Here is a 25,275-nt window from a genome sequence, read left to right as displayed (position 1 = left end):
GCTGCTGATGTTTACTAAAAGTCAAGCGGTGATGCCTCACCTCTAATCCCTCTAAATATAGGGCCACCTGTGACATCATCTCAGTCTCTAGCATTTTCTCTCTCTCTCTCCCTCTTGCATGCGTAAGGCACATTATCTTATCTCCTCAGTGATGTATCCTCCGGGATTCATCTTTTGAAGTGATGCAATAGCACAGGGATTTAACAGTCTGCTAGTCACGGAGCTATCAGTGCCTGCCATGCAGGGACACAGGGTTAGTTATTAGCCGCTGACTGCATGAACAAACCTCGTTTTACCGTTCTTACCGTTTGCTTGTTTGTTTCTCAGCAAGGGTTCTGATTTGGTAAATTGGTACTGTAAAAAAAAACCATGAAAAACAATAAAGAGGTGTTACGGCATTAAGCTCTACCGGGTTTCAAGATGGCGTGTTGAGAAGACCTTGGCTGAGATTACAAAACCTGCAGTGCTAATAGAATGTCATTAAATAGACCATAAACTTTTCAAAACAAGTGTATAATAAGCTATTACACAATAGCGCAAGACTTGTTAGTTTGACCAGATGGAACTGTTTTTCCATTATAGGCCTTAGGTGGTGCTCCCAGGCTTCTGCTAATTTGAGACATGGTTTGAAACGTTTTGAGCGGAAAATATTGGGAGTATAAGTGCAGCCGCTCATAAAAACCTCCCAACTATTGTATCAGCAGCACACGCCTCACGGTCCGCTAGAGAGAAAGAAAGGGGGGAGTAGCAACAACAAAGGCAGATGTTTTGCATCTAGAAATAGCTAAAAGCTTTTTTTAACTGTTATATTTAGTGCTGTTTTTATGTGCATATTTACTAGAATAAGTAGTAGACAGACCGTGTTTTTTTGTTGGATGCGAATCTTGATGTTTTAAAACTTATTTGTGCGATAATGAAAGATGCAAACCAGTATTAAAGGTATAGCGGAGGATTTTTTACTTCCGGGTGGATCGCCTATACTATTGGTCCTCCTAATTGTAAATCATTCTGGTGAATCAATCAAACTTATTCAAAAAGTGGAGAGGGCGGGTCTTATCTAAAATTCGGAAAGATCCTCCACTATACCTTTAACACACTAAGGCTGTCAACATTAACTTACTATATAAAAATAAAGTTATTAAAAAATATCACTTTTAATTAGGCCCTATATTAGTAAAAAAAAGAAAAAGAAAACATCCTACCATCTGTTTTTATCTTGACATGCCGTCTTAAAAATAAAAAAGCAAGACTATGTACTGCGAACAATAAATAAATAGTGCAGAAGATGCACAAGAACATGTCTGCTTTTGTCATATTGACAAACTCAAATGCAAAATTGATTCCGTAGGCCAGTGATAGACTTATGATCAATTATATTGACCTTAAACAATACATATATTGACTTCTAAATACAGTTTTTGTGTCTATTAAATGCATTGATCGGCATCCAAATTGTGGTGTTAAATTATATTCATGTGGGAGTGTCTTTAGCAAAAGTTAATATATGATTCATTGCTTTTTATTATGACAGTTTCTCCTATCCAAATGTGTCACACATGTATTGATTTGACATATCTGTGTGATTTCTTATTAATGAAATGTCATTGTGTTTTACAGCTGAAATCTAAAGTAGAATCTGAAATGTTGCTTTTCCTGCCTCCAGCGCTGACACTGTCTATTCTTCTCTTTCCTTTTTTCCTTTAGACACACACACACACACACACACACCTCTCTTTCTTTTTGTCTCAGAGTGCTCTGTCTGCCTGTCTCATTGCCTCAGGATTCAATACCTTTCATGCCTCCCTTTGGATCATTCACACACACACACCTTCCTCTTTTCAGCAGCACTTTTCTACAGGAATGTTACATCAACATCGCCAGGGCAACGACTGGCTGAGCAGGACTCCTGTGAATTGAACACAGTGATGATATCAGGCATCCACTGTTCCCAGATCAGTTAGGGACATGTCCTGCACCTGTGCATCCGAAATGTACACCCAGTAAATGTTATTATTAAAAGTCTGCCTAAAATTATTTTCATAATTATTTTCATGTTAGGGCTGAAATCCGAATACTGTTTGGTATATATAAATTAGAAATAAAACCATAAAAAAAAAAAAAAACAGTGTTGTTAAGTGATGCAAGTGAATTTGGGCATCGCAATATTATAATGTACAGTAATGAATATTCATTTTGAGATGTGCATTTAAGATTACATTTTTAAAGTTTTAATAAATTATAGTGTTTTTAAACATGAACTTATACTGAGCATAACATGTCAACACAGGCTAATGTAAAAAAATATAGGGAAAATGAGCATGCACAGTTACGTTTCCAAAAACCGTCCAATAACAATTAAGTAAAAAAATAATAATCTAACAACTGATAACCTATGTGATATAGACATATATATATATATATATATATATATATATATATATATATATATATATATATATATATATATATATATTAGTGCTGGGCAAAGATTAATCATGATTAATCGCATCCAAAATAAAAGTTTGTGTTTGCATAATATATGTGTGTGTACTGTGTATAATTATTTTGTATATATAAATACACACATATGCATGTATATATTAAAGTTTTTTTTTTATTTATATTTATATATAATATAAATTATGTATAAATATATATACAGTATATACATGCAAATATTTCTTAAATAAATACATGCATATGTGTGTATTTATATATACAAAATAATTATACACACATATATTATGCAAACACAAACTTTTATTTTGGATGCGATTAATCGTGATTAATCTTTGCCCAGCACTAATATATATATATTCCAAATAAATGCTGTTATTTTGAACTTTCTATTTATCAAATAATCCTGAAAAAATATGGTTTCCACAAAAATATTAAGCAGCACATGTTTCTTGAACACCACATCATCATATTAGAATGGTCTCTGAAGGATCATGTGACACCGAAGACTGAAGTAATGATGCTGAACATTCAGCTTTGTCATCACAGGAATAAATTACATTTTAAAAATATTCAAATAGAAAGTGCTATTTAATATTGTAATGATATTTCACAATATTACTGTTTTTTATATATTTGATCAAATGAATGCAGCCTTGGTGAGCGTATGTGACTTCTTTCATAAACATAAATCATCTTACTTACCCCAAACTTTTGAACGACAGTGTAAATTGTGATTTATATGCATATTAGCACAACACACAGAAAGTTTATATTGGCTGCGTATTGTGTCTGTAATTTGCATTACCACTTCAATATTTTGTGCTTTTGTGTATATTTCCTCTAAGTTATATCCATAGTCTCACAATCATTATAATGTTTTCAAGACAACCATCACATATTCCTTTGTAAAACAAATGAGTATTTGAGTCTTTTAATTTGAAACTTTGAGTCTTGACTTGGCCTGCTTAATAACTTGTCAGAAATCCACACATTAACAAAGCATGTGAAACACAATGGCACAGAAAAATATAATTAATTCCAACATAAATTAAATCAAGTCTGACTTGAAAAAACACAGCCGTTTCTATGCCAATTTGACATCAATTCTCCAAAATCAAAGCCAGTGTGAATGTAGCTTAAGCTGCTCCAACAGTTTTTTTTTTTATCTTTATGAGTTTATTACCCATGAATCTCACTCACTCTGTCAGATAGGCCCTTTTCACTCTTTCATTGACACTGACACCCACAAGCTCTGACGGAGCTAGCAGTGATTTTCACTCCTCAGTGTCTCTGAATCTCTCACTAATGCATGCAAATGTGCACCAGGGCTCCTGCATGGCATAAACACATTGTGAATTCAGAGCAGTGCATTGTTCCACTTTCATGGGTCTCTATCAGTTTGCATTAATGTTGCACAAAACGCTGTGTAGGCGACTTGTCTGATTCTACTTTATGCAGATGACAGTTATTAACCCTTGGACACTAGTGTTAGTTATAATCAGCTCCAGCTGTTTGTCATTTGTGTGTTGGCTTTCTGGGTGTGCCCTGTTGAGAAGTGTGTGTGTGTGTGCGTGTGTTTGTATCTGTCTGTCTCAATACACACACATGTTCACATAGACTGCCAATCATTCATTTACATATCACCAAAATAGTGCGTTTGTTGCCTCACACGTTCACACTCCGCGCTTCTCTTTCTTCACAGCAGGTGCACGCATGTACACTCGCATGCACACAGGTGGTATATGTCGGCTGTCTTCCATGCTGGGTTTGAGACTGTTGCAATTCATGCCCTGCATTAACTCCTCTCGCCCTGGGGTTTGGTTTTTATTAATATCTCAGACGCCGTATGTTTTCAGTTTGAGGGCTTGTTTAATTTTAATGAGCCTCGGGCATGTGTCTCTTAGTTATTTATAAAATGTTTTGTGCTCACAGGCATCACAAACACAGCGCCGAACCCCATATCGCTTTTCCTGCTTCTTTCTCGCTCCCTCCTTCACTTGCTTTTAAAGAGGAAGGAGATGGAGCATCCTAGCTTGCAGTTTTTGTTGACTCTTAAGGTTATGAATTATTCAAATTCAGCTAATATTCTTACAAATAAGACAACTAAAGGCAAAATAAGTGTAAATATAAAGTACATTTGCAATGCAAAAAAAGCATTTAGTAACCCTTTATTTCGATAGTCTTTAGACATTACTAACTAACTAACTATACAGTAAGTAACTTTGCAACTATGTCTCTCATTAGAGTATTACACTGTTAGGTTAGGGTTAGTAGAAATAGGTTGACATCAGTGTTGGGTGTGTTACTCTAAAAAAGTAATGATTAGCTGATTACATCTTCAACAGTGTAATTAGATTACTGTACTAATTACTCTCTCCAGAAAGTATTGCATTACTTATTCCTAATTACTTTCTACATCTTTGACCAGTTGAACAATACAAGATAGACATGAAACTGCTCATTTAATTCTTTCAGATAAACAATATAAAATTGCACAAATTATTCTTGAACTGACCAAAGTATATAAAGGGAGAAGATTACATTAAAGCATAGGCTAATATTAGACATTACATGTTAAGGTTAAATTCCACTAACATTTTTTGACATTTACTTGATATAAAATTGCATACGACAATAAGACTTCTTTTAGAGAATATATGAAGGGAAAAACTAGATAATGGATGGATGGATGGATGGATGGATGGATGGATGGATGGATGGATGGATGGATGGATGGATGGATGGATGGATGGATGGATGGATGGATGGATGGATGGATGGATGGATGGATGGATGGATGGATGGATGGATGGATGGATGGATGGATGGATGGATAGATAGATAGATAGATAGATAGATAGATAGATAGATAGATAGATAGATAGATAGATAGATAGATAGATAGATAGATAGATAGATAGATAGATAGATAGATAGATAGATAGATAGATAGATAGATAGATTTTAAACAATGCATTGTAAAATAACCATGTGAGTGAATAAAATAGGAATAACAGGGTAGCAAGGGTAAAAGGAAAAATAGTTTGTTCCAAAGATGTGACAACCATAACAAGGATTATGGAAACAGGACGGTGAACCCTGGGTTTTTATTAGAACATTCCGTTCTGCTCTGTGCTACGCTTCGCTGAGACTGCTGATCATATACTAAAGTGATGAATTAAGTGTGATATTAAAATAATGCCTGTGTGCTTAAAGTATGTTCCATCTCTCTGTCGTGGAAGAGATGACTGCACTTTAATATGATCAAATTAGATATAGCTCATGGTGGTCAAATAATTGTCTCTGACCCTTCAGCTGTCAGTCTCAGATACTTTAGATTTATCACTCATGTCTGATGGATGTACTGTGTATTTTGCTGATAAGAGCATATAGATATGAATGACATGGGTAGGGTTGTGGAGATTGATTAATGTTGAAATGCCCATTACGGTGAACAAAGATTATTCATCTGTGCTATAAAGACCTTAACTTATCTGTCAAAAGTCATGAATCATAAATCCAAATCAAATTGTGTCTCCCTGGTGATGACAAACATTATATCAGTGGTTCTCAGCTGGTTTTACATTGGACATCATGGCCCAATAAAGTACCAAAAGTAAACAAAAATACCCTTAAAATCAGAAAAAGTTAATATGATCATAATAAGTGTATATGCCCAACAATATGCAAAATTATTAACATATACATTGAGTGTTGGTTTACTAAACATTTTAGCAGCCATAACTGATCATTCAAATCATTTATTTCAATATTTATCTGATTAATTTACCCTGAAATGCATGCCCACAACATGCAAAATTATGGTTTTAGTGTTGGGTCTCTAGGTGTTTTGGCAGCCAAATATTTATTTGAATAATGTACCATGAAATATGCACAGCAATAACCAAAAAGTGTTTGGTTTCTAAATGTTTTGGCAGCCATTATCATTTCAAATATAATAATTGACCATGAAATGCATATGCCCAACAATATGCAAAATATAGTTTTAATAACAGACCACTTTATTTCTAGCTAACAGTTGAGCTACAGTTTTGGGTCCCAACTCTTACCTTTATAGTCTGCTGCTCCAGTATCCCAAAATGCAGCTGGAGTTTAATTTGAAGCCATTAAGCTCGAGGGAATTGGCCAGCCAGAGCGTCGTCTCTCTTCAATCGCTGTCATAGGTCAAATGTGCAATCACAGAGACCTTGCCCTTGTCATAACCAAACAGATTGATTTGGGATGTGCACACTGGCCAAGGGAATCATGGGTAATAGTAGGATTTTCATTTTTGTCGTTCATCAGTAATCTGTCCCTCAATGTCCCACCCAGTTGCACAGTCATGATGCATCTAGTGTAGACGCAAAGAAATGGGTCATGTGACACATAAGGTGACTGTGACATCTCATTTTACCATGACAGCTGATAAATTTTGTTTTGAAATTAAATTTGTAATAAAAAAGGAGCTTTATTCCCACAGTTGAGGTTTGATGGATGGGGCAGAGGTGGGCAATCTCTTAACACTAAATGGATCTCCAGTATCAATTTCCCCAGGGTGACACAGTTAACTCATCAGCGTACGCAAGTCTTGATTGCATTTTGGGAGCAGGATTTGCCACAGGGGAAGCACGGGATGGGAACACGTTCTCTGCGGGACCCGAGCGAGGGCCATTATTGCAGTACTTGTCATTTGGAGAGCAACAAGTCAGCATGTTGTGCCTATGATGAGTTACTCTGGGACTGGCACTATAGGTGCAATAAAGAGGAAAGAGACACATGCAGAATGGTCGCCCCCCTGCACCAAGCAGACATGCCACTGAGTTGAGCAGACAGGATGTATCCTCCTCTGACCTTTCTCTTAATCTCCCCCCTCCATCTTCATGTCTCTCCATCGTACCACCCCTCTCTCCTCTCCCGGCTGATCCACTGTGCTGCTGTGTTTGAAGTCGGACATCAGAAGCCTTGAAAGCTTTTCCCATCCTGTATTGTTCATTTATTCATTCTTTTGTTTTTCATTATGCATTCACTCCTGCATGTGTCACCCACATACACCCTCACAGTCATGCAGGGTACACTGTCACAAAAAATTAAGGAGCAACTAACTAACTTTTCCAGTGACAAGCTACTTTATCAGCTTGTAGAGTAGTGCAACCAAACGGTGAACCAAATCGTTTTAAAATCAGAGCTCAGAGAATAATCAAAGATGCTCTATTCCTCTCAAATCTGGCTAATTTATTCTATTGAATTGGTTCTTCCTTTCAGATGTGGCACTGGAATGTCTCGTTCATTCTATTGAATCAGTTCATCCTAAGTGGCCATCTCTCTCATACTGTAGCTTTAGAAAGTCTGATTCATTTTTGTGAATCATTTGGTTCTAAACAGCTTTCTCTTTCATATGTGATGGAATCTCTGATTCATTCTAGTGAATCAGTTCATGCTAAATTAAGCTCTCTCTCATACTGTATGTAGCAGTAGAAAGTCTGATTCATTCTAGTGAATCAGTTGGTTCTAAACAGCTCTCTCTTTCATATGTAGTGATGGAATCTCTGATTCATTCTAGTGAATCAGTTGGTTCTAAACAGCTCTCTCTTTCATATGTAGTGATGGAATCTCTGATTCATTCTAGTGAATCAGTTGGTTCTTAACAGCTCTCTCGTTCATGAGATGGAATCTCTGATTCATTCTAGTGAATCAGTTGGTTCTAAACAGCTTTCTCTTTCATATGTAGTGATGGAATCTCTGATTCATTCTAGTGAATCAGTTCATACTAAATCAACCTCTCTCTCATGTAGCAATGTAAAGCCTGATTCGTTCTAGTGAATCAGTTGGTTCGAAACCGCTCTCTTTCGTAAGTTGTGTTTGAAATTATGATTCATTCATTTAATAAACAGATTAGCAAAAAATGATTCACCACTTTAAGTCCTTGTACTATGTGTTTTGTTTTCAACGGTTATGCAAATGTTAAGTTTTACTGTTACCCTAATTAAGATTCTTTTGAATGAGGAGAATGCGGCTCTGATTATTATAATATAAATGATATCATGGATTAGTTATTTTTTTAATTAGAACATATTGTTAATGTAGCTATGTTTGAGCTTGAACTACTTCTTCAAATTATGGTTAGCTTATACGTTACACTTCCAAAGTCGCTTCCCCAACACTGACTTTAAGATACAAATGAGTTGACAAAGTACAAAGGTCTTCCGTATTGCCCTAGTAACAAGCTGTTGTACCCCTAACGGTTACCCTTTGCACATTTTATCTGACAGATGAGACTGAACAGATGTTCTTGCCATCTGGCTATGGTTTCTATTCATCCAAAGGTTTGCAGGAGTCGTAATTCTAAACGCCAAGACTCATATCATCACCTAAACCAAGATAGATGATAAATCATTTATTTTGTCCCTACACTACAGTCTCGAACGCTCCGCGTCCTCCTTGCCCCAGCTGCGCTCAGGACTCGATGCCTAAAATCAATGGGTGTTTTTTGAGGTGTGAAGGTTTTAATTAATTAGATGGAGCTGGTGAAGTGGACGGGCGGCTTTACCTGCTGGGCTGCGAGAGTCCTGCCGTGTGGGTCCTCTGCATTCCAAACACCTGTGTCTCTGAAGATAAAATTCGGTAGGAACACTTACAGTAAGTGTTTTTCCATTGTTTAAATGGAACACCTGGGACACTCGTCTCTTTCCTTCAAAAAGTAAACATCCCCTCGCGCTCTCTAGACAAATGTACAAAACTCCGGCTGTGTTATCAGCATTAGGCCAAAGTATCTGGCTACCGGTGCAAATTAAGAGTGGTCCTTGAAATATGGAGATGTGGCCTTGCACTAGTTTGCACACACATCATGAGTCTTATGACTTGAGTGTTCTTCCACTGCTCCTTGCCAGGCCCCGGAAGGACGATACAAATATGTTTTTTTCCAAATTAGGGCGGTCATTTCCTTTTCTTTATAAATTATAGCTGCCTCCGTTTCCTGTTTTTTGGTTTCTTGGACCTTAGGTTCATTTTTCTCTCTCTCTCTCTCTCTCTCTGAAGTTGAGAAGAGAGGAGGCTATGGAGTTTTTCTATCCCACCTTATCCTCAGGTTACTCACCATTCTCATTCATTATTTGTAGACTGTTTTATTATGAATGACCAGGTACAATGCACACGGCTGCTGAAGCACCGTCAGACCTGCCTCATAGAACTCTGACCCAAATAGAGATGCAAACAACCGGACTCCACATCACAAATGAAGATGACCATTACAGCTTAAGTGGGTGGACCTTGGTGAAACAGAGTGTATATTTACTCGTTGCCAGCTGTCGATGTAAATGTGTATATAGTGAACCTTATCACTTTCCTTATCCTTTATAAGACAATATTTGCTGATTTTACACAGTGTAATGCATAACTGCACATTTAATAACATAACTGTACACTTTTAGGGATAGTTGACCCAAACATTTTAATTCGATCATCATTGTCTCACCCTCATGTCCAAACCTATATGGCTGCCTTTCTTCTGTGAACACAAAAGAAGATATTTTGAAAAATGTGTTGTTGTTGGGTCATGAACTGCATTGTTTTATTATTTTATCATGTTTTCTAAGCTACAATTATATTGGAAGTAAGATTTTTACATAAAAATTTAACTTGAAATTTGTTTTAAAGTCTGCTTTGAGACTTCAGTGTAAACACCCACTGCTGTGATTGGCTTACAGCTTTGCATATGAATTAAGTATTACATGTGGAACTCTGCCGGAAACTTTTACTATGTCTTTACTATTATAGCATTATATTTAGATCTACTCCCGTGGCATAATACGTTGCAGCGATGAGCATTGTTTGGCCAATGACAGACATGTCTGTTGAGCGAATGAATGTAGTGATTTCATCATTGCAACTTGATTTCTGCACTCTCAAGAATGCTTTCATCATACCTAACAGTGTAAACACTATGTAGATAAGAGATTCATTGTGCAGTGTAGACAGTGTCATTGATTATAACAGGAGTTTTGGTGAGAGTCCAGACTAATAAACTGACTAAAGTCACTGATAAACCCACGCTGTGTGATTGACAGCTCCAGTGATTACACTGTCAGAAATATAGGGGTACAGTAGGAGTCCATTTCTGTCCCCCAAGGTACAATCTACACTTACGTACCCCATATAGGGCTTATTATTGGACCTCAAGGTACATATATGTACATTTTTGAGGGTCAAAAAGCATTAAAAGGTGCATATATGTACCGTTTCTTTTAAAGGTTAAGGTACAATATTGTACCCTTGAGGGTACAGCCCCAGTGACAAGCCATTGTACCCCTAAAGGTACAATTATGTTCTTTATTTTCTGAGAGTGTATAAAGGGAGGGGTGGGGGAGGGGTGGTTCTTTGATCGCTTTCTCTATATAAGACAGATTGTTTTATGCTACTAGAAACAATGTGAAGTTGACTGTTTAGTCACTGGCTTGATTTACTGACTCATAAACGGAAATGAACGATTTTGAGATAAAGAGTATCTGACTGTACATGAATCATTACATATAATGCCTAATCTGTGATTTCTGATAAGTAACACTGTTTTTTAAACGTTGTGGCATTACTGTTGGGTCCATACCTTACAGTCAAAGTCTGTTTGCAACGCCTGCGCCGAAATTGTGACTGATTTGTTCTGTACAGTGAAATGTACCAAACAAACAATGCTCTACTGAGACATTCATATAGTTGAAAATAAATAACCACTTTTTCCTATAACATTATGATCCTTTGGAAGGAGCCCAAAGTCCTGTCCAGTGATCCTGTATCTCTCTTCTCATCTCACTAACGTGCCAGTGAGCGGGGCCAAAGATGCGATGATGGATAAGTATTGATTTTCTTCTGCAGAGACGGGTTTTCATCGCACTATTACGTCATAATGAGTCGTTTCGGAGCTTGGTTTTAATAAAAGCAGTTTTTCGACTAATGAGGAAGTTTTGAGTTCTGAAACTTGATGATCTCTACAATGATCTCTTACTTGTCAAAAGATCAAGGAAAAATGTATTTCTCAGTTCATGACCCCTTTAATGTGTTTTTGACCCAAGTGACTTTCAATGAATTAACAAAAACAGTTGAAAAACAGTTCTTCATAATGTATTATTCGTTTGTGTTCGACAGATGAAACAAAGTCATACAAAGTTAGAATGACCTTACATTTAATGGGATAGTTCACACATAAAATGAAAATGATGTTACCTTTACTAACCCTTACAGGTATATCATTTTCAGTTTTGGGTGAACTATCCCTTTAAATTTAATGTTGAGCATTTCTGCAGTTTAACTAAACCGTGGTGCTAGCAACAATTAAGTTTACCAGGTAATACTGGAGAAAGAACTACGGTTCCCAGCATGCACTACGACTCGAATAAATTATGCAGACTACTGTTTTATTGTTCATTTTGTTATTTACACTGATAGTGAGGTAGTTGTTGCCCTTTTAATGTTGTTTACAACAGGTTCATCTTTGTATGCGGTAGAACTGAGTGTGTATTAGCTGTCTTAAGCAAACATGGCATTTCAGTTCATGTATTTCAGGCATCATCCACAGATATTCCTTTAAAATCATTGGGAATGCTTTTTAAGGTTTTATGCACGTCCTTATTTCAAACTGTATTCACAACCGATGATATGCATATGTGAATTTTATTTATTAGTATATTCTGGCAATTAAATTGGGTGGTCTGCCTTCAATCTGGGCGTCCCAGTGCCACCCTGGCCCTTATGTGTCCTCAGCTTGTATCTTGTACACTGCGTTAGATCAGGTGTGACAGCACCATGTGGACAAAGAACAGGTTTGTCTTCTTTACAACAAACACAGGGAGAACACAGCCATCAAATGCTCCAGATGATTAGCAGCACTCGCCTTTCTTCCAAACATTCGTCAAGATTTCTGCCCTTATTTAGCTGTCTCTTCAAACCGTTTCTCCAGCGAAAGCTCTGGGGAGTGTAGTTTTTGTCGTCTTTCCACTAAGTTTGACAGGCTGGAGGTTCTTGTTTGACAGGAGGATGTAAACGACCGTTAGATTCCAGCTGGCCTGCATCACACAGCCAGACAATCAACAGACCGGGCTCAGACTCTGGCATCGGGAGCTAGTTTCGGCCTGCACCGTTTACACTCGCCGTCGCCATGACCAGGCAACATTACGACTTCTGGGGGTTAGTGATGGAAGAACGTGTCAGCTGGTGTGGTGAAGCACAATTTGTCTTCATCATGTACATAGACGCTGCTACTGGGTTGAATGACCTGTTAACATCTGCTTCCAAAATATACAGTTTACTGCTAAGGCTAATTCACATCACTCAAATCTTTCCAGCTTAAAGAGCTTTTTCTTTCCAGCTTTTTTTTTAACATGACCTTTCACTTGCACAGCAACCAAAATAAGCTTGACTTATGGTGTTTTGCAACACCTTAATCTACTCCATTGATGCATCAGCGACTACTCAGACATGAACGGAAATACAGAAATAAAGTTCCAGATATTCACTTTCTAAAAAAGTCCCAAGTCCAAAAAGGCTGGTTTATTTGAAAGCTGTGGTGATAAATGGATATTAACGGAACATATCTCCAACCCGTAACTTTTCATTCTGATGTTAAACTTAAAATCTTTTCCCCTCTCTCATTGAAATGTGTTTAACCTGGTTTAGGGTTTGGCAGTTACTTTCCAAACAGGGATGTGATATTTTCCCTTCACTGTACAGAACAAAGAGTGGCCTGTCTTAATGCTTTTACACCTTCTGTAGGTTTCCCAGGGGGGTTAGGCTTTTGAAGCATCTGGATACAGCCAGCAAACCTTCTGGAAGTATACTTAGAAGAATCAAGTTTTAGTTGACTTTTAGTAAAATAAAATAAAATAAAATAAAATAAAATAAAATAAAATAAAATAAAATAAAATACAATAAAATACAATAAAATACAATAAAAAAAAAAAAAAAAAAAAAAAAAAAAAAAATTAAATAAAATTAAAAAAAAAAAAAAAAAAATAATAATAATTAAATTAAATTAAATTAAATTAAATTAAATTAAATTAAATTAAATTAAATTAAATTAAATAAGATAAGATAAGATAAGATAAGATAAGATAAAATATAATATAATATAATATAATATAATATAATATAATATAAAATGTGTTTGTTTTATTTCTTTAGTGGTATGGGTTGGACTTCAAATATATATAAAAAATTATCAAATTATCAAACATTCAATGGCTATGTCGAATATACTTTTATATACTTTTATAGCTATAGGTTAGACATAATTATATTAATTATGCAGTTTTCTTGTACTTTTATATCACTAAATATTTTATTTAAAAAAAGTTTCATTTCTTTGAAAATCACTGGAGACCATTAGGATTATACCTTCATGAAATTATGACTCTTTTTTTGTGTTTATTCATTAACGGAGTGGAAACAATCTACAAGGAAAGATGCCATGTAATGGACAGTGATTTCTCACTCCCCACATGCTGGCCATGCTAAACAAAAGGGCATTTACAGCAGAACCAGTGGGGCGGCTTTACCAATCACCTCTGGCAGCGTCTGTCTTGTTTGGGCCCATCAGGTTTACCAGAATGAACCATCCTCACAATCCTATTTTCCATTAAAATATGTTTTCCATCAATAACACTGCTGAAATGCTATGATTATTAAACATAGAACTTCAATCTGAAGATGAAAACACTCATCCACGCTCTACACTGCACTTGAACACATTATAGGCCTACAAACAAAAGTAGAAATAGCTAACAAAAAGAGGGCTTTTGCAATGAAAAAAAAAAGTCCGGGTGGCTCCGCCCACCATGAATTGTCATTGGTCTACAATCATGCTGCACTTAGATACTAAAGGATGACAGTCTGATTGACAGTTTCTTTGTCTGATGTGAATCTACACTGTGTTCTTCATCACAAGAAATCACAATGGCACTGCAGAGTGCTGATATGCTGAGGGCTGGCGTGATTATAGTGTGAATTCAGAGAGGGAATAATTCAAGCTCCAGTTGACTGCACTCGCTCCTTTGTAGTAGAATCATTGATCCCTCCTCTGCCTCTGTCTGAGCTTCGGCCCATGAGATCACAAGAGGTAAGAAACTACAACAATACGCCCTTTGATTCACGATACCAAAATTCAAATATGAATTTAAATTCTAAGGATGAACGAATCAGAGAAAATTATTCAAATGTCTCTTTTCAAAGTACAGGCCATCATTTTGCTGCACTAGTAGACACTTTGCTTGTTCCAGTGGTCAGAGGTAGGAAAATTTCAGCTCTTAAAATGGTTGTGGTCTAGTTTGAGCGCAGCACCATTTTTCATTTCACTTTCCACTTTCTCCCTGCTCTGTTTATGGGTTAACCACACGCTCACTCATTCATTCAGCACAGAACAGATGCTGCTGTAGCCACCGTGTGTGGCATGGGTGTGTGTGGAGTATAAGGGTGCCTTCACATTGGAGATAACTGAGTCAAAAAATGCTGCAAATCCATTGATTTCAAAAAAAAAAAAAAAAAAAAAAAGATTCAGAAAGTAACAATCCCTCATATGACCAGAACACAACTGGTGTTTGATGTTTGATATACAGAAATGTGGACCAATGAGATTTCAGAGTGGGCGGGGCTCACAACACTACAGAAATAGAAACTAAATGAGTCATGTTTTCAACAAGAAAGATATCTAATTTGGATATCTTTATCTAAAATCTTTATCTAATATCCAATTCAAGTGTTTCTTTTCTCTCACCCTCTTTTATAATCTATCTCCATCTTTGTCTCTTCCTCTGCTCTAAGGTCAGGACCAATACCTGTTACAGATAAGGGAGGCATGTGCATGTGTGTTTGTGTTACTGGATTTCAGGATGTAAAGGCCCACTGTATTACCCCGTTTCCTCTTCCTCTCTTCTCCCCCATGGCTCACATCAGGTATATAGTCCATGGGAAAAGGAAGAGAGTGAGACGAAAGGGCGCCTATTTCCCATAAGAGTTGCTCCAATTCTCAACAATCCAGCATAACCAGTTCAGGTCAATCGAGGTTGCTTTTTTAATGTTGTGACACTGGAGTAAATGATGATTGATTGGTCACTTGGTTTGTTGCCAGGCGCTCTAATAAATCAAGGTGAAAATGACACATAAATACATCTGTTTCAACCAATTTAGTAATATAGACACTGCCACCCTACAGATGGCTCTCCATTTGAACACGAATGCTGTAAGGCCTCAATATCAGTGTGATAGTAATTGGTCTATAAACTCACTATTTGGATGTTGATTTAGAGACAAGATGTGTACACACAGAATGTTTTTTTGTATTCCACTGAGCTGCTTTTACATCTGCACTAAATGCACCTTTGAACGTTGGATTCGCTTCTTTTGGAGCATCTTAAAATGCACTACAACATGACTTAAATAGCGAAATATTGGTTACAGTGAGGGATTTACAATGGAAGTGAATGAGGACAATCAAAAAATTTTACAATAGCCACAAAACATAAACAATATGCATGTTAACATTATTTTACTGTTCAGTGTAAATATCCTCTGCAAATTGGTCCTATTCACTTCCTTTGTAGGTGCCTTGCAATAACCCTAATGTTTACTCTTTTCAAAGAATGAGAGATGAGAAATTATATTTTGAGCTACAAATTCTGTCGACTAAACTTAACTTGTATTGAACCCGGAATATTCCACCCTCACTGTGTGTAAGTGTCCATGGTGGTTCATTGACCTTCTTGAAGAGAAGGTCTTCTGCTTCCATTACACAACATACACAAACACACTCAAACATTAAGTGTAAATATCTTTACATGGAAATCGTTTGGTTTGGAACTGGAGGATGTTGGGGCGGGAGAGGCACTTCTATAGCCCCTCAGAATGAGGGATGTCCTCTCACACACATGCACATATACACACTGGGCACTTGAGGTGAATTATTGTTCGCAAGTGGAAACTTGGCCCCCCGGCCCGGCTGCCGGTCCAGTGCTGACTAAGAGCACTGTCTGTGTTTTTGTCCCCCCTCTCTCTCTCACACACTCTCTCTCTCTCTCTCTCTCTCTCAGAGAGAGAGAGAGAGAGAGAGAGAGAGTACAGCTGCAGTCTTTCTCCACTGGGCCATTCACCTCTGAGCTCCTGCTGTAAATTCCACTGGAAACTGGAAACACAAACATGCCCCTGCCCAAAGCAGACTAACATCTTTCTTGCGGTCTAATTTTTGAATGTTATACTTTAACGTATCCCATAACCCCGCCCTGGCTGCCGTTACACTCAACGAAGCATCATCAGACTGCATTTTGTATGTTTTGCGGGACGCACTTTGTGCAAACGCTATTTCTACTCTCTCATGGAAAATAACTGTCGCTCTGACAGTGAGGGGAGTTTATTGTTGACTTAATTAAGGAGTCTTACACCACACAAACCCCATATTCACCCCCATGTAGTATTTCTGAGAAGAGACAATTATTGTAATTACAGCTGTCTGATGACATGTTTGGTATAATGAATGTTTCTCATTAAGTTTCTCTAACCCCAAACAACCTGCCCCAATAGAAACCCATGCCTGTTTCGCATACTGCAGCAATCGCAGCGTCTGATAGCGGTAACCCCATGTTTATAGGATTTAGAATGTTTGAAATGTAATAGCGCGTCTTGCCACTAAACATTGCTTTTAGTTACATATCTTCTGGTATTTTATTATACAGCGGCCCCAAAAAGTGTTTGGGCACTTAGAAATATTTAATTTTACTTCATTAAATAGGTTATCAAACAGAGTGACGTTTAATGTAAAGAAAGGTAGCATAGGTATTCTTTTCAGGCAAATATAAAAAAACAGCAAAAACTGTAATATTGTGAAATGTTATAACAATTGAAATAACTTTTTTATTTAAATATATTTTAAAATGTCATCTATTCCTAAAGCTGAATTTTCAGCAACCATTACTCCTGTCTTCAGTGTCACATGATCCTTCAGAAATCATTGTAATATGCTGATTTGGTGCTCAAGAAACGTTTTGTTATTATTATCAAAAGTTGAAAAAGTTGTTCTTCTTTTCCATTTTTTGAGTAAACCATGAAACAAATTTGACCGGATTCTTAGATGAATAGAAGAACAGCATTTATTTAAAACAGAAATGTTGTAACAATGTAACACTGGTGTTTATTCTGCTAGGATGTACTGTATCTGTGTGCAATTGAGGGAAACTAAATCTCACTGGACAGTTAAAAGTACCAGCATAAATGGCTCAGGAAAGTCCAATTTGTCAAATTTTATTGATCTATGCTATAAAATATTACATTTTATTTATTTTAAGTTTGGCTTAAGCATCCAAAAACCTTTTGAGGCCACTGTATGTTATTAGAATGCTAAATATAGTCTGACTTCTGTCTTTTCTCTCTGCTTTTTCTGTCTTTTTTGCGTCCCAAGAATGAAGGAAGTTCTGTGCTGACATTGTGGAAAAAGCTGTAGTAAGAGCCAGAATTCTGGAGAAGGGAGATTGATAACCAGAGGAAGTAATAATAGTGTGTGTGTCCTGACTGATAGGGTACTGGACCCTCTTGTGCAAGTCTGCTAATGAGCCATTTCCACTGTCCTCTTCTTCCACATTGATTTGAGTCAGCTGACATTCCATGACACCTCTTTTGTCATTTTTGCCGAGTTTCAGCAGTGACACCTTTAAGTCTTATGACAACATCATTGCCTGCCCTGAGGAGTTTTTCCTCTCAGAAGTATTTTTGACCCAAGAATGCTTTGTTTTTCATTCTGAACCGCTTGTTAAGCAAACATTCTTATCTTAGATCTTGATATGAAAGCGAGACCGCCACTAACTTCCCTCACTGTACTGTATGTGTGGCCTAATGTTCAGCAAGGTCATACATTCAAATGTTTGTTGTAGTTTATATTCAGTCAATTCACACTGCTGGCATGCCGAGCATTTATACTGTTTACTAGGTTTTATTAAGTTACAGTGAATTACAAATTAATAACAGGCTGAACAATGTACTTATTGTTTTGTAACGCTTAAAACAATCAGGTGCAAAGAAAGGAAGTGATGTTCGTATAGGCTACCAGTGAAAGGCAGCAGTGCACTAATCTGTGCATAAGAACTGAAGAGCAACAAACATTTAAAGATCAGAGCATCGACACCGATTTTGCTGAAGTGGATCAAAAGAAGCAAAGAGACCGCTTAAATTTTTTCCCCGGACAGTTCCATTACAATAAAGGTAAGCTATAAAGCAAGCCATGGCAATCACGTTCTGATACTGCAAGTGATATTCACAAAATAGCTCAAAATAGTTAGCCTGGTAATACCAAACTCTGCTACTTCGCTTTGCTTCGTAGACAGAGTCTGGCATGGCATAATTGAAAAGCGTTTTCTTTCTCGCGGGGAGGCGCTTGTCTGAAGTTTAAAATCATTGGTTCCCGTAAGCCAATCACATAACGTTTGGTTATGGCGTGTGTTATGCGCATGCTCAGCCGCATCTAACTTCCACTGTAAACACATGTAGTATGATGCGAAAACAAAACCATCGAGCGAAATACCGGAGTGAACATGGCTGTGAACGACTTTTGCAGATTATGAGAAGTAAATCTACGCATCCACTGTACAATCAGCGTCTACGTCACGGCTCTCAGCCCGCCCTCTGTTCGTTGATTGGCCGGCTGTTTTCAGGCCGGAGGAAAACGGAAAGCTATGACGCGGTCTCAGACTGAGTACAGAAGCGAAATGAAATTTGACGTAGTCAGGCTACAAAATAGTAGCCTCAAATAGATATTTTTGGTTTTCAGTTTTTACTGTAATGCTTGTAAAAGATGCACATATCTTTGTGATCTCTCATATACATGCACTAAACTAGTGGAACTTTCTTTTAACTGAAGAATGTTTTTTTTTTTTTTCATTTTTAGAAAAAGTGAGAGGTCATCACTGAACAACTGCTTAAATTCAGGCCTCAGTTGGAGGTGAGGATGTTTCATTCTAAGTGGTTATACCTGGTAGTAGAGCAGTTTAAAAAAAAAAAAAAAAAATTTCACTGTGCTACGCTTTATTTACAGTTTAAAATTTCTTTGCAGATGCAGTATACCTGAGCATTGTTTTGTTTAGTTTTTTAGTTTTTTTTGCAGACCAAAGACAAGCTACAAACCCTTAAGAATGTATGATGCTATAGTATTTTAAAACCTTGACACCTTTTTATTTCAAAGTTTGAAATCAAACTTTTCAAAAGATTTCATATACACAAACAATACTCTTCAATCTTCAGAACCTCAAGCAATTTGCCTCCTGTTTGAGCTGCCATATGCTATATTTGGATTACTGCTATGGGAAAGAACAAAATGGCTCACCCATGGCTCCCAGAATGCATTGCGGCATGAATTAAGTAAACTCGATTTACATTTACTCATTGTAAACTGCTAAAACAGTAGTAACTTTTTTAATTATATGGTTGTGCAATATAGCAGTACTGGCTAAATTGTCTGCTACAAGTGAAACCGCTGCCAGTACTGAAATAGGCCCTTTAACATAAACATACAGAGGCCTGTATGGGACACCAGACCAAATCGTTCCCAAGTTTTTTCAATACAAGTAAATAAAATAGAGGTGGACTATAACAATCAGAAGTAAGAAACATGTCAAAATTACAGTCTCTCCTTCAGCTCCTCTATTAACCCATTCCAGCAGTTTTATTATGGGCAAGCACCTACAGAAATGGCCGAACACTCACGGAAAAATACAAGATATTCTCCATTCATTTTAACCGGTGCCGCGTGTGGGCAGAAACATAAATCTGTGCCCATGTTTTCATTATATCCTCATGAGACATTTTTTGAGATTATAAGTCCTGTAAACAGTCAGGGCTTTTCAGAGATACCAAGTGTTTGGAGTTTTCACCCCTCTCCTCTCCGACATTGACTGAATGACTAAATTCAGCACTCTTATGGAAATATGACATTTTGTAATTACCGTTTAAAGGGGTGGTTGAATATGATTTCACTTTTCTAACTTTAGTTAGTGTGTAATGTTGCTGTTTGAGCATAAACAACATCTGCAAAGTTACGATGCTCAAAGGTCAAAGCATTTTATTTTATTTTAAAGAAATTGCTTTTTAAAGACCACAACAAACAGCTGGTAAGGACTATACGACATTCCTCCCGGGTTAGTGACATTGCTAATCCTAAAATTTACATAAACCCCGCCCCCTAAACACGATTTAAAGATTATCAAGACAGAAAAGGCTAATCAATGACTAGAAGATAACTACACATAAGCTCCATAAATTCACCAACTAACCATTCATAAATGTTGTCTACATGTTGTCACTTCTTCTTGAGTCTCTCCATCTTTCTGACTTTGGTTTGAACATAAAAGGCTAAAGGTTTTTGAAATTTTCAGTGCATGTCTGTGTGAGGTAAAAGGACTCAAGCTCTTGAAGCTCCGCCCCCTGTGCCGGGAGCAGCAGCTCATTTGCATTTAAAGGAACAGACACAAAAACAGTGCGTTTTTGCTCACCCTCAAAAAGTGATAACTTTAACATGCTGTATAAAAATATCTGTGAGGTATTTTGAGCTAACACTTCAAATACACACTCTGGGAACATCAAAGACTTATTTTACACCTTGTGAAAAGGGCATTATACCACCCCTTTAAATCTGACTAATTCTTATATTGTTTGTCATAAATTCACATTTTAAGACCACTTTGGGGTTTTAAATAAGAATATGACGATCTGTTATGAGATATACATCAATTTCATACATGGGCTTGCTCACTGTGCATTTTTAATATAAAAATGATATCCTGAAACCCTAAACTTTGACACTGTGGGGTGAAGGTGAATGGTCACACATATGAATCTGTGTATGAGAATATGATTAAGAAGTGAAAAAGGTGGCTGCACTTGCGGATCTGTGCGCTGCTGGGACATCTGCTCAAGGGCCAGGCATCACTGTGTGCCGGCTCCCAATAAAAAACTCAGAAGTGGAAACTGGATCAAATAAAAATAGGATTCATGTCCTCTCTACTTCAGAGGTTTTGGAAGCCTGAAAGGAAACTTGTTTGTCAGCCTCTTGTGGCTTAGCAAGGGCTGTATGTTACTTTTAGATGAAAATATGGTGAAAACCGAAGCGGTCTGGCCTAATAGATCGACTGGTTACTCCAGAGATTCCTACAGCAAACATATGCATCACATGCTCCACATTTACAAGCTGCTTGCACAAAAGCTGAGCAATCAATGCACTCACTGACACCTCCCCTCCCCACACTATCTGATTGAACATTAGCAAACCTTTGAGCCTTGCTTAACGCAAGTTAAAAGGTCTTACAAAGTTGAAGTTTTGCCATACATCATAACCCAGTGCTCTACAGGATTGAAGATGGTCTTGTGCAGCGATGTCCTTCTTGTTAATGATAAAACCCATTAGGTGAAAGGATCTTGTCAATGGCACCCAGCACAAACGCTGCTGCCTGTTTATCATCAACTCTGCCGTTTTTTTCCCCAGGTTGAGCAGAGGTGCTTGTGTGATTGTAAAACCAGGCCTTTGGGTTTCTAGAGAATTTTTGCTAGTGGGTGGAAGCAAGCCTACAGTATGTCTATATAAATTAGGGTTAAAAAAAACTAGAGATCATAGAGATCAGCAGAGTTGAATACACAACCTGAATCATAACATTATATCAATCTACAGACTAAGGTAAGTTCTTGTATGTGTACGTATGTATTTAACATTTACTAATTTAAATGTATTATAAATATAATATAAATAGATAGACACAGACATATGTGTGTTGTTCATCATTTGCAAGTCACTTTGAATAAATGGCCACATGTGTGAAATGTCAGTAGATCCAGTAGAAAAAAACTGAACGAAGATGGCAATGTGGCTTCTTTTGAGGCCTTCATGGGGAAACCCACAACACATTTCTACTTTTGGCATCATCTTTCAAGTACACCATGATCAACAAATGTAAACAATGATTGTCCTGACAGCTGAGGTTGTAAAGAAACAACCACAAGAAGTACATGGGGATTTTGTTAGGTGTGGAAAAAAAAAGTCTTCTGGTAACATTGTTCCTTTTAGGAATATCTTTTTCAACATCATTTCAGGCTTAGTTTAAAAGCATTTTGAAAGAACTGAGCTAATTTTGGTGTATTTTTTTTATAGCCTGAATCCTTTTACATGTATAGCATAGTTGAAATAAAGCGAGGCGCTGCTTTATAAAAATAAAACATCTTACAGTAAGTACTATTTTATCACACTTTTAATAGATTAGATTTGACTGTTACATTGAAAGTCTTGCTACACTCCATCTCAGGAAAAGGAAATGGCATCTATATCATGATGAAGAGGAAGCTGTGGTATCTGCATGTAAAATGAGAAATAGCTCAGTAACATTTTTGTTTTTTTAATTTCTTGTTTGACATCTATTTAAAAGGTTTTTTTTTTTTTTTTTTTACCTAACCAAAGATTTCCATTCGCCTCTGGTACAGGTAGTCCCTGACATGAGAACTTGGTATATTTTATAACAAACGTTCACAAACAGAAATGCTCCTGGCTTGTACTGCAGTTTTAAAGGAAGATGCCAGACTGGCTGCTAAACTAAGTGCTTCAGTGGACATGAGTTTGATGAAAATGCAGAGAGAAAAAATGCTGGTCAGGCAAGTTCACTCTATTAGCGTCAAAAAGAAAGAACACAGGATTGCACAATATTTTTTTGCACAATCTGCCTGGTTGGTTATCTATTTCAATGAAGGAGACTCAACGTGATCGTTCAAATTACCCACATTCATATGTTAACCAAGTTAAACCAACTGACAAATGTTCTTGGGAAAGAAGGTGAGCGAGGATCAAGGCAGCAGAATTCATCAATCCGGTTCAGATCAGCGAGAGTAATGAGTTTCTGCGCACTGCGAATCAAACAAGACCAGAATCGTGGAGAGAGAACGGGCGACGTCATGGAAAGAATGACGTCAGGTTTAATTAGCCTCCGGGGAAGACTCGTCCGTGACAGTGGGCGGGGCTAAACCTCGCCAGCACGTGCTGAAGCGTGCCGTTTATTAGGTTAAAATGAACAACAACGCGGAACAAGTTATTTTACATTTAACCGGTCTCTGGAACATCTTTATAAATTATGTTAACGCGCGCGGACGCTGAGCAGAGGGTGCGCCCAATGTGATTGACGTCTCGTCTCAGCCAATGAGGAGCATCCTGTATGTCAGTGCCCGTCCTCCTGACGTTGCATCACATGTCTCAGGCTACGCGAGGCTGTGGGAGGGATTTCTCTGCAGATTGGAAGAGCTAGATAGACGGCAGAGTGAGTCTGAGGGAGACCGAGAGAGTGAGGGGGATCTCTGAGGCACCGGTCGGAGAGCTTTGTGAGTGTAATTTCACCATTTCTCGCATGCATGCTTATGGGTTTACTGCATTTGAAATGCACCATTTTTTTTGTTTTGCTTCCTCTTTGCTGAATGTCTACATCCACCGTGCTTTACGTTAGCCTGCGTTATTATCAGCTAGCCAATTTGGCTAGGCAACTCCTGCTAGTTGGTAGCTGGCAGAGAAAGGGGCAAGAAGGCAACCTGGCTGCTGTGCATTTTTAACCCACGCCTGCCTATTGTCACTGCAGGGGAGGGGGTGTGTGGAAAATCAATGGGGTTTTTAATATATCACACCATGTTGAGATGCTGGGCTGATGTGTAGTGCACGCTGGAAAGTTGCTTTTGACGTATGAAGCTTCTGAAATGTGTTCGACTGCGCGCGCCGCGTTTCTACAGATTCGATCATGCGATACAGCGTGTATTTTCGAAATGCTCATGTTGAAATATATAATTCGGAGCTTTAACATAATTTAAAATGTATAGATTGGAGATTGTACATTTTGTGTTGTTTTTTTACTCGTTATCCTAGACCGGGTGACCATGCTATTTTAACCGCAGTCAGTCGTTTAAAAGCCCTCAAATAAAAGACTCGCGTTGTTACCGTTACAGAACCCTTGAGAGTGTTATTCGGTCCCTGATATAAGAATGCTAACTCACTAGAAAGTACAGTCTCTATGATTTACTTGCATTTTAAGCGACGGTTTCTCCAGTTCGCCCGTATGAAATGCTGTGTCAAACGAGCCAACTTGTTAAGCGACCGTCTCTGTCTGTCTGTCGGACGGTCGGTGGCTTGTGACTTTAGCCAGCCGGGTATTTTTAGGGTTTTACCCAAAAATGACCGTTTGAATTGCGACTGGAAGTTGGAGACCCCTTCAGTTTCGAGAAAAGATATGATGTTGGTCTGGTCAAAACAGTGCACCCTTTTTGACAGTATGACTTGAGTTGAGACCGCTAGCAGGCTAAAGCCAAATGCGAGGACGCTTCAGCTGTCAACTTGCCTTTCGAACCATTAACGTTACCTGCTTGTCAGTTATCGCATTTCGCTATGTGTTTTACAACAATTTTCGCTTAACCAACGTTAAAATGCTATTTGACTCAAAAATGGCAAATGGGTCATCGTTTACTGACCACTATGTTGTTCCAAAACCGTGTGACTTTCGTGTGAAGAGATGTCAGTCAGAATGACAGCTGCAGCCACCATTCACTTTCATTGTATGGAAAAATGTATGGGTCACTGGATATCGGTTATTTAATTGTGAAGAAAGTAAGGTGTGTAACAAACATCATTAGAGTGAGTAAATTATTATTTTTTCTTTATTTTTGGGTGAACTGTCCCTTTAAGCTTGGCGCATTCGTGTCAACAGTTGTAGTATACAGTCCTAATTCCTCCTGTCATGTGTGACTGGGCATGGAGACTGGAACAAGCGCTGTGCGACACGTCAAATT

At 37.6% G+C, this 25,275-nt stretch overlaps 1 protein-coding gene across 5 annotated transcripts in view; it reads left to right on the top strand.

The window, feature by feature from the left end:
• atp2b1a (ATPase plasma membrane Ca2+ transporting 1a) overlaps window positions 1-25,275 on the top strand; it is a 124,536-nt gene that overhangs the window by 71,426 nt on the left and 27,835 nt on the right. For 3 of the 5 annotated variants that reach the window (XM_084407824.1, XM_084407827.1, XM_084407828.1), the window contains exon 1: window positions 23,458-23,826. The exons of 1 other annotated variant lie outside the window; for it this stretch is intronic. The gene's annotated coding sequence lies outside the window, so the exon portion shown is untranslated. Of the gene's footprint in view, window positions 1-23,457; window positions 23,827-25,275 lie in introns of those variants that run through there. One more of the 5 variants, XM_084407825.1, reaches the window with a different exon arrangement.

The sequence above is a fragment of the Rutilus rutilus genome, assembly GCF_951802725.1.
Source record: "Rutilus rutilus genome assembly, chromosome: 4".
In the NCBI taxonomy this organism is placed as follows: Eukaryota; Metazoa; Chordata; class Actinopteri; order Cypriniformes; family Leuciscidae; genus Rutilus; species Rutilus rutilus.
This window is presented reverse-complemented; position numbering and strand designations above follow the sequence as displayed.